Raw genomic sequence first — 8,937 nt, forward strand, 5'->3', positions numbered from 1 at the left:
ATTAGTTATATATGTTAGTTATATGTATATATTACTTTTATATATATATATATATATATATATATATATATATATATATATATATATATATATTTATATGTTAGTTATGTGTATATATTAGTTAAATATGTTAGTTATATGTATATATTAGTTATGTATATGTTACTTATTTGTATATATTAGCTATATGTGTTATGTATATATTAGTTAAGTATATATATATGTGTGTGTGTGTGTGTGTGTGTGTGTGCGTGTGTTAGTTATATGTATATATTAGTTATATATGTTAGTTATATGTATATATTAGTTATGTATATGTTACTTATTTGTATATATTAGCTATATGTGTTAGTTATATGTATATATTAGTTAAGTATATATATATATATATGTGTGTGTGCGTGTGTTAGTTATATGTATATGTTAGTTATATATATTAGTTATTTGTTTATATTAGTTATATATGTTAGTTATATGTATATATATTACTTATATAGGTTAGTTATGTGTATATATTAGTTATATATGTTAGTTATAGGTATATATGACATATATGTTAGTTATATGTATATATTAGTTATGTATATGTTACTTATTTGTATATATTAGCTATATGTGTTAGTTATATGTATATATTAGTTAAGTATATGTTATATATATATATATATATATATATATATATATATATATATATATATATATATATGTGTGTGTGTGTGTGTGTGTGTGTGTATATATATATATATATGTATGTTAGTCATGTGTATATATTAGTTATATATGTTAGTCATGTGTATATATTAGTTATATATGTTAGTTACATGTATATGTTAGTTATATACATGTCAGTTGTATGTGGCTTGTATCAGCTCCATCCCATACACTTCCTGACTATATTTAGTATTTTGTCCATCCCAGTCTGTTTAAACAGCAGTAAACACTTTCAGTTGTTTGGTAAATGTTCATGTTGTAGTTGCAGTTGTGTCTGGTGGAAGGACAGGCCCACTTCATCTCCTCTATTTAACAGGATAATTAACAGGCCATATATTTAACAGGATGATTAACAGGCCACATAATCCAACATCCCTTTGGAACCAAACTAGAACCTGTTTATTTCTACTAGAAGTCTGGTCATTTTAATAAATGAATAGCTTTGCCTTTTGAAAACAGTCCTTCTGACAGTATTTACTAAACTAGGGCTCATCAGCCGAGGCTTTGCACCAAACAAAACCTCCATAATGTAGAGGGGACATCTTCTGCAGTTACTTTGGGTTATTATTATGGACTATACAGATGTAAACAGGGTGTGTGAGAACTGGAGGAGGAGATGACCTTTGACCTTCACCTCTGTCGACCAAGCCAAAGTCTTCCTCTCCATAGACCTGTACCAATCAGAGAAGTCCTTTAAAAATACCCTGGAGGCACCTGTAGAGTAGACTGACTGAGGACAGCGTCTCCATGGCAACAACATCATTACCAGAATAGCTGTGTTTATTTCTGTCCCTCATTCTCCTTCAGTTCATTCCACCTCCTCTTCTCTCTGTTTTCCATTTTCTTTCCCTGTGTTCATTCCTCCACCTTCTCTCATGTTCTTCATCCTCTCTTTTCCCTCCATCTTTCCCCTCATCCCTCCATCCTCTGCCTTCATTTCCTCCATGTTTTCCTCCTTGTTTCCTTCATGTTTTTCCCATGGTTCAGTCTGTTTCCATCCTTATTTTTCCCATCCTCCTGCTCTTCTCTTCTCTTCTCTTCTCTTCTCTTCTCTTCTCTTCTCTTCTCTTCTCTTCTCTTCTCTTCTCTTCTCTTCTCTTCTCTTCTCTTCTCTTCTCTTCTCTTCTCTTCTCTTCTCTTCTCTTCTCTTCTCTTCTCTTCTCTTCTCTTCTCTTCTCTTCTCTTCTCCTCTCCTCTCCTCTCCTCTCCTCTCTTCCCTCCACCTCCTACTCATCTTTCTATTTCACATTGTGATGTGAGAGCAGATATTTATAGCCTCAACTATGATTCCTCCTCCTCTCCTCGCTTTACATTGTGAACAAATTTGTCTGTAAAACAAGGGTCTGCTTAAACCTGCAAGACTCACTTAAAGCCTTTTTAACAGTTTTATTAGAATACTGAAGTGCTTTTGCATCTTTGTGCATCTTACTGATGAAATAAAGCTGCTCATGATGCAGTTATGTCCGAAAATGTTCAAATAAATGATGTAATAGAAAAAAAAATAGGGCTGTTTTTATTGGCTTCAACTGTGATCTTTCACCATTTTCTATCAACATCATATACACGTACAGTATATGTAATAAGAACATGCATGATATGTTGGACACACAGCAGTGAGTTATCCTGCTGTTACTGGAAACACTCCAACAGTCAGATAAATGGACATAATAAGGACCTGAAGGAGGATCTTTCACTAAACGGATGAGTTGCTTACAGAACAGCTCATTAAAATACTGCTTCAAAGTATTCATTATTTGTGGTTTGTTCCCATATCTGGCATATTTATGTGTGCAGATCAGTTAGTACACAGTAAGTCTATGGTCAGGTATGGAAAACTGAACACATATTATACACGGAAGGAGTGAGGGCGTAGATGACAGGCATGTATGAAACAAGTGTTCAGAGAACGCAAACCTCCGCCAAGCATCCCGAACAGTGTGCATGTGTGGATCGACTATTTCTTTTTAAATTAAACAGTTTCAAGGTTGTTCCATACAGCAGAAAAACTGCTGTCAAACATGGTAATACATTTTTATAGGTTTTACATTTTTATTATAGTTATAGTTTGATTAAATTAAAAGATTTGAACTATAGGTCTTCAGTACAGGGGATCTGTAGTTTTATTTTTATTATTTATGTATGTATGTATGTGTTTCTTTATTTATTTATACAATTTTGATTTTAAGAGAAGATAATGATATTTCACAAATTGCATTTTTTATGATTTTTTGAAAATAGTGCACAAAAAATAGCAAAAGTCAACAGAGCAAAACAGAGGAGAAATGGAGCGGAACGCTATTTCATAAAAGTTGAAGCTTGGTACCAGTCATGTGTATGCCAAGTTATATTCAATTCCAATCAATATTTGTTGAGTTATAATGAACAATGTGTGGTAAATGGGATTTTCAGTGTTAAAAGTAAATGTCCACAGAGTCCACATTCCACAGTGGATGTGGACAATTTTGTGCCAGATACAGGATATTGTTATAAGCTACGGGTGGATGAAACTGTAGGCTAATCGGAGTCGTTTTGAATTTTTTATGAATTTTCAAAAATTGCTCAATGGTGAGAGATAGGAAAATTGTAGCTTTTGTGACTTTGCTGTGACCTTGAACTTTGGCCTACTGGGACCAAAATGGAATGGGTTGGTCCCAGAGCCTAAAGTTGCAAACAAACAAACAAACAAACAAACAAACAAACAAACAAACAAACAAACAAGAAAAGCACTCGGAGAGCACAGACCTCCGCCAAGACAGACCCCCCCCCATCACCACCAAAATGTAATCATTTGTTCCTTGTGCCAGTATCAACATTTCCTGAAAATTTCATGAAAATCCATCCATAACTTTTTGAGTTATCTTGCTAACAAACAAACAAACAAAAGAACAAACATGCACGCACACAAAGCAAAGTGATCACAATACTTCCTGGCAGAGGTAATAAAATACAACACTAAATGTATGGATGAAGAGAACCAAGAGAATAATGAGCTAAACACAGATACAGATCAACTTTAAAGAACTGAAAATGACCTTATGGCTTTAATTTATAGAACTGAAAACATGATGCTATTGCAGTTTCACAGATTACATATAAAGTGGACTAAAGCTCCATAATGCCATCCATTCATCTGGGAGCCTTGACTTGAACATCTCCACCTTGGTTCTGTTGTCCAACGAGCCAAAGGTCCGATGGACTATTGGTATCAGTCCATAAACAGATTTTAAAGAATCTTCTTCTCCAAAACGTCCGTCACGATGACTTGATATTTGTTGTGGAACATCTTTGGGGTAAGGTCTACCAAGTTTGTTCAAAGATGTGGGAAATACTGATTTTTGAAATTTTTATGATTTTTTTATGTTCTAAATCCCCATTGGTTTATAATGGGACACAATTCAAAGTGCTATAACTTGAAAACAGTTGAAAAGATTGATCTAATTACTATTGGCAATAGATAGGAAGTCACATATGGGCTTTCATTTGGTGCCGTGACCTTTCACCTTGAGTGACCGTGAAAGGTCAAACGAATAGCAGGGGTTCCCAAAGTGGGGTCCCGTACCCCCAGGGTTATGTGGAAGAGGCCCAGGGGGTACTGGACATTCTTTTGGGAAAAATCCATAAAATAAGTCATTATATACCGAAAAAAAATAAATAAATAATGAGAATTAATGCTTTAGTGTAAAACACAATAAATACATTCATATAATACTTTTATTGTCAATCATCTTGTTTAAGCTTTGGTAACATTTGAAGAACAGTTATATTTTATATTATTCAAAATGAGCTCAGATAAGTGGAAGAAAATGGATGGATGGAAAATGAGTTTATTTGAGTAGATAAGGAATTATTTGTTGGTGGATGAAAGGTTCATTTATTAATTAATGACCAATTTATTTATTTTTCTGATCAATGACAGAGAGCACTTTTAGTTTATATTTTACACAGAAAATTTACTTTAAAAATATTAATATACATATATATTACAGCTAAATATATGCTGTTTGTTTACAAAGTGTTGTAAATATAGGCAGACACATTTGGCACAGGAACACATTTGGAGTCATGGTTTTCAGTCAAAAATGCTGAAGTGAGAGTTTGGGGTACTTAATAAAAAAGTCTATTTCAGGGGGTACTGCCCTTGGTCCTATTTTTGGAGGGGTTCCCATATTTGGACAAACAGGCAGACAAAGGACAGACTCACTAAATGAACTGGTCTTACTGGAGGCCCTCTGCTGGAATCAGGAGGAATGTTTCTGTTGCTGCCTGGAACTGGTGACAGGACTTTATTCTCTCTTTATGATTCTCTGTCCATTATTTGATGAAAGTCCTTCTTTCTACTTGTAAGAACGACTACAACTACACGCTGAAAATGGAACACACTGTTTTTGTCTTTTGTAGGGTTTAGTTCTTGTAATTCCAGGTTGTGATTCTTCTTGAACACTTGGTCCATCAGAATATCTTTTATCTCCACACTATTTTACAAATGCCCCGTCATAACATCCTGTGTTCAGCGAAGCCCAAAAACTAGCATACAACCCTTAGGAGTTTGAACCCTGTTCCAGAGCAGTCCTGGACCGATCCAGAGCCACCAGTTAATGAGATGAGGTATTTACTGACCGCACTAACTGTGTGTCTGAGATGAGCAGATACAAATGTGAATATGTGCTTGTTTATTTATTTTTTTATTTTTAATTCTCTTATTTTATTTTTTGTTTTGTTTTAACTTAATTTGTTATTTATTTTATTTTATTTATAAATATGTTTTAATTTCAGTCATTTTTACACAGACGTCAACAAGGATCAGCTTGATTTAACAGCCTGCCTCATGTGGCGATTTGAGGAACTGTACTTTTCTTTTATTAGTATAGTTACTCAGAAAAACACACCTGTAAAGGACATTTACTCCTCAAAAACGGATGTGATCACATATGATACATTATTAATATTTAACTGTAAGTGGTTTGTTGATGTGAAATGAGAAGTTCATGCTCCATTTCACTTTTTGTTTTTCATAAAATCAATATAACAGAAGCTATGTATTCCTTTATTTATTTTAAAGCTGTATCTGTGTATGAACTCAGGATTTTCAGTAAAAATACAACAGAATTGATCAGTGGGAGTTTTCTTGTGATCCACTTTGTTTAAAAAAAAAAAAAAACAACAACAAAAAGTTTCACACTAATCATTGTGAGTTTTACACTTCAGCGTATTAAGATAAGCTTTAATAAAGTAACTAAAAGCCACATTAATTAAATCATGTTAAACAGGGTCATCAGTGCATTTCAAAAATAACCTCCCCAGTGTTGTGTAGATCAGTATCTGATCTACTCCATCTGCAAATGCATCAAATACAACAGTAAATGTTCTTTAGTTTTTTCACTTAACAATTAAAGTCATTCATTCGTTCGTTAATTTTCTGAACCCGCTTTATCCTCACTAGGGTCTCGGGGGGTGGAGCCTATCTCAGCTACTCATGGGTGGAGGCGGGGTTCACCCTGGACATGTGACCAGTTCATCACAGGTCTGAACATATAGAGACAAACAATCACTGTCACATTCACACCTATGGGTGATTTAGATCAACCAGTTAACCTATCAGTGCATGTGTTTGGATGGTGGGAGGAGCCAGAGTACCCGGAAAGAACCCACGCAGACATGGGGAGAACCAGTTTAATTCAATTCAGTTCAATTCAGTTTAATTCATTACAATTCAATTCGTTTTATTTTATAGAGCCCAATATCATAACAAAGTCACGTCACAGGGCTTTACATAAATGGTTAGAATTGTTTAAAGATCCTAAAGGGTGTGCGTCTCCTTCTTTGGTGTTGTGGATGTGCACAGTATGTTTTTGATCTCAGTGGGAGGCACAGCAGTCATGCTAACATGACCTTTGAATACATATTGTAGGCTTCTCTCTGATGCACAGGGCCCGGAGTTTCACACTGTTGTAACAAAAGCTTGTATATAGACTACAACTTTTTGCCAACTAATAAAAAGAACCTATCACATTCCAGAAGCAACATTTAATTTATGACAGACAATAATAAAAGACATGAAGGGTTTGAATATACAATATATAATGTCCATTTCTTTGTCCCTATCCTTTACAGAAATATTCCACTTGGAATAAAATGTGTTGTTTAATCAGTTGCATCTTCTTCAGCTATTAAGTTGACCTCATTTGTATATGTATTCATAGTAATATATGCTTTAATTAAATATCTACAATTCCAAGCACTACAGAACATGTCTCCAAAGACATACAATATGATTTGTTGAAAGGACTAGGTGTTCCAGTCCCTGGTGTTTGTGCTGCACCTGTTCCTAATATTTGAGAACTACTGCCACCAGAACACATCATCAGTTGTGCACCAGCATCATAGGGTGTTCGGCTATTTCTCACAATACACCCTCCGCTGAGGACGGCCCACCACAGGTTGGTCAAGCCTGGGTCCGTGTCCTGGTGTTAGCAGTTTGGCATGGCAGCTCAGACGGGGCCTCTCCTAATCAGCCATAGCCAGTGTCTGGTCCTCTTATTGTTGGTCAGTGCTTTCATTGCTGGTCTGTGAGCCTGTCCCCTGACTCCTATCTCCCTCAGGCACCTTCCTGTGCAGCTGACTATAAAGCCCCCGCACCCCACCTCCATCAGGCACCCTTTCACCCTCGATCCTCTGTTCTCTGCTTTGGCTGCGAGGTTGGAATACCACTTCTCACGCTTGTAATCCTCATAGACTTCCTCCTCTGAAGGAACTGATGTAGACCTGCTGACAAGAGTTAGACCAGAGGATGAGGTCTGGTGGCAAGGTGGTCCTTGCGATCTCTGCCGGGAAGATGAGTCTGTGATCTAGGTCCGCTTGCATCTGCCAATCCCTGGCTGCTTTCAATGGGCCTAGGTCAGGGGGGTGGTTTTTCCCTTTCCCGAATGAAGGATGATGGGTGTTGGGGCTCATCCTGTATGTGGAGGGTTTGGGCATTGATGGATACCCTCTTTTGCTTTAGGGCATCTGCAAAACAACTGAGCACCTGGTTGTGTCTCCAAGTGCTTCGGCCTTGAGTGTGGCTTGTTTTGCAGCCTACCATAATGTGCTTTAGGGTTGTCAGGGCTGTACACAGGGGCAGGCAGGGTCCTTTCTGATTCAGAGATGTAGATTTCCAGGAGAGGGCAGGACGTCATAGGTGGCTTTGGTGATAAAGCTCAACCTGTTTGACTCCATGCTCCAGAGGTCGCTCCATGTGAGTTTCCTCTTCTCATTGCTCTCCTACCTCAGCCAGTGGCCCTGTTGAGCTTGTGCTATGGCTTTGGAACATCTGGCTGCTTCTTCCTGTCGGCGCACTTCCTCTATCACCATAACTCGTTGATCAATGGGAGTCATCTTTTGCCAGTTAGGTGTCATTGTTTGTAGGTCAGAGCCTCCTCTGCCTCGTTGGACATGGCCCACTATGTCTCAGTGGTGGAGGTCAGATTTAGCCTGCAGTACAGCTGTGGCCAGGGTCCACTTCTTCCCTGTTGCTGGGGTAGGAGCAACTCCTCTCACCACTGGGTCCCAGGAGTCAGTGAGGGACATGTTCACTCTCACCTTGGCACATTTGAATTCCTTGACCAGGATAGAGATTGGCTGTGAAAGGACTCCTTTCCCATAGAGGCAAACACTGCTCAGGCACTTTGGAAGACCAATCCACTTCCTCACTTCGGAGTTCACTAGCCTTTCCAGGTCACGGGCTTGGGATAGCAAAATCTCATACTTGGTTATTGGCCATAGGAGTCAAGTTAGCAGCCCAAACTGAAAACACCACAGCTTCAGTTTCCCTGGCAGAGCAGTGTTGTTAATTTGTTGGAGGCCTTTGACCAGGTCCTGCTGAAGTTGTTCCCGTTGCTGGGTGTCTTTCAGGTGTGAGTGGGACCACTGTCCAAGGCTCTTGATTGCCTTCTTCCAAACTGTTGGGATTGGTTGATCACTGATGTGGAAATGTTTGTCAGTTAATTGGCCTTTAACAACAGAGATGCTGCAGGATTTAGTTGGTTTAACCTCCGTTCATGCACAGCTGATGTTTTCCTGGAGTTTCTGCAAGGGGTGTCTAGTTCATGGTTTTGTTGTTATTAAAGTTATGTCATCCATGTATGCCCTGTTTGGTGGTAGACACAGGCCATCCCAGGACCTTTCCCCTCCCACTACCCAGCAAGATGCATGAATGATGAGTTCCATATTGGCATAATGAAAGCCAGG

This window comes from Sphaeramia orbicularis, chromosome 8 (assembly GCF_902148855.1).
Source record: "Sphaeramia orbicularis chromosome 8, fSphaOr1.1, whole genome shotgun sequence".
Taxonomy (NCBI): domain Eukaryota; kingdom Metazoa; phylum Chordata; class Actinopteri; order Kurtiformes; family Apogonidae; genus Sphaeramia; species Sphaeramia orbicularis.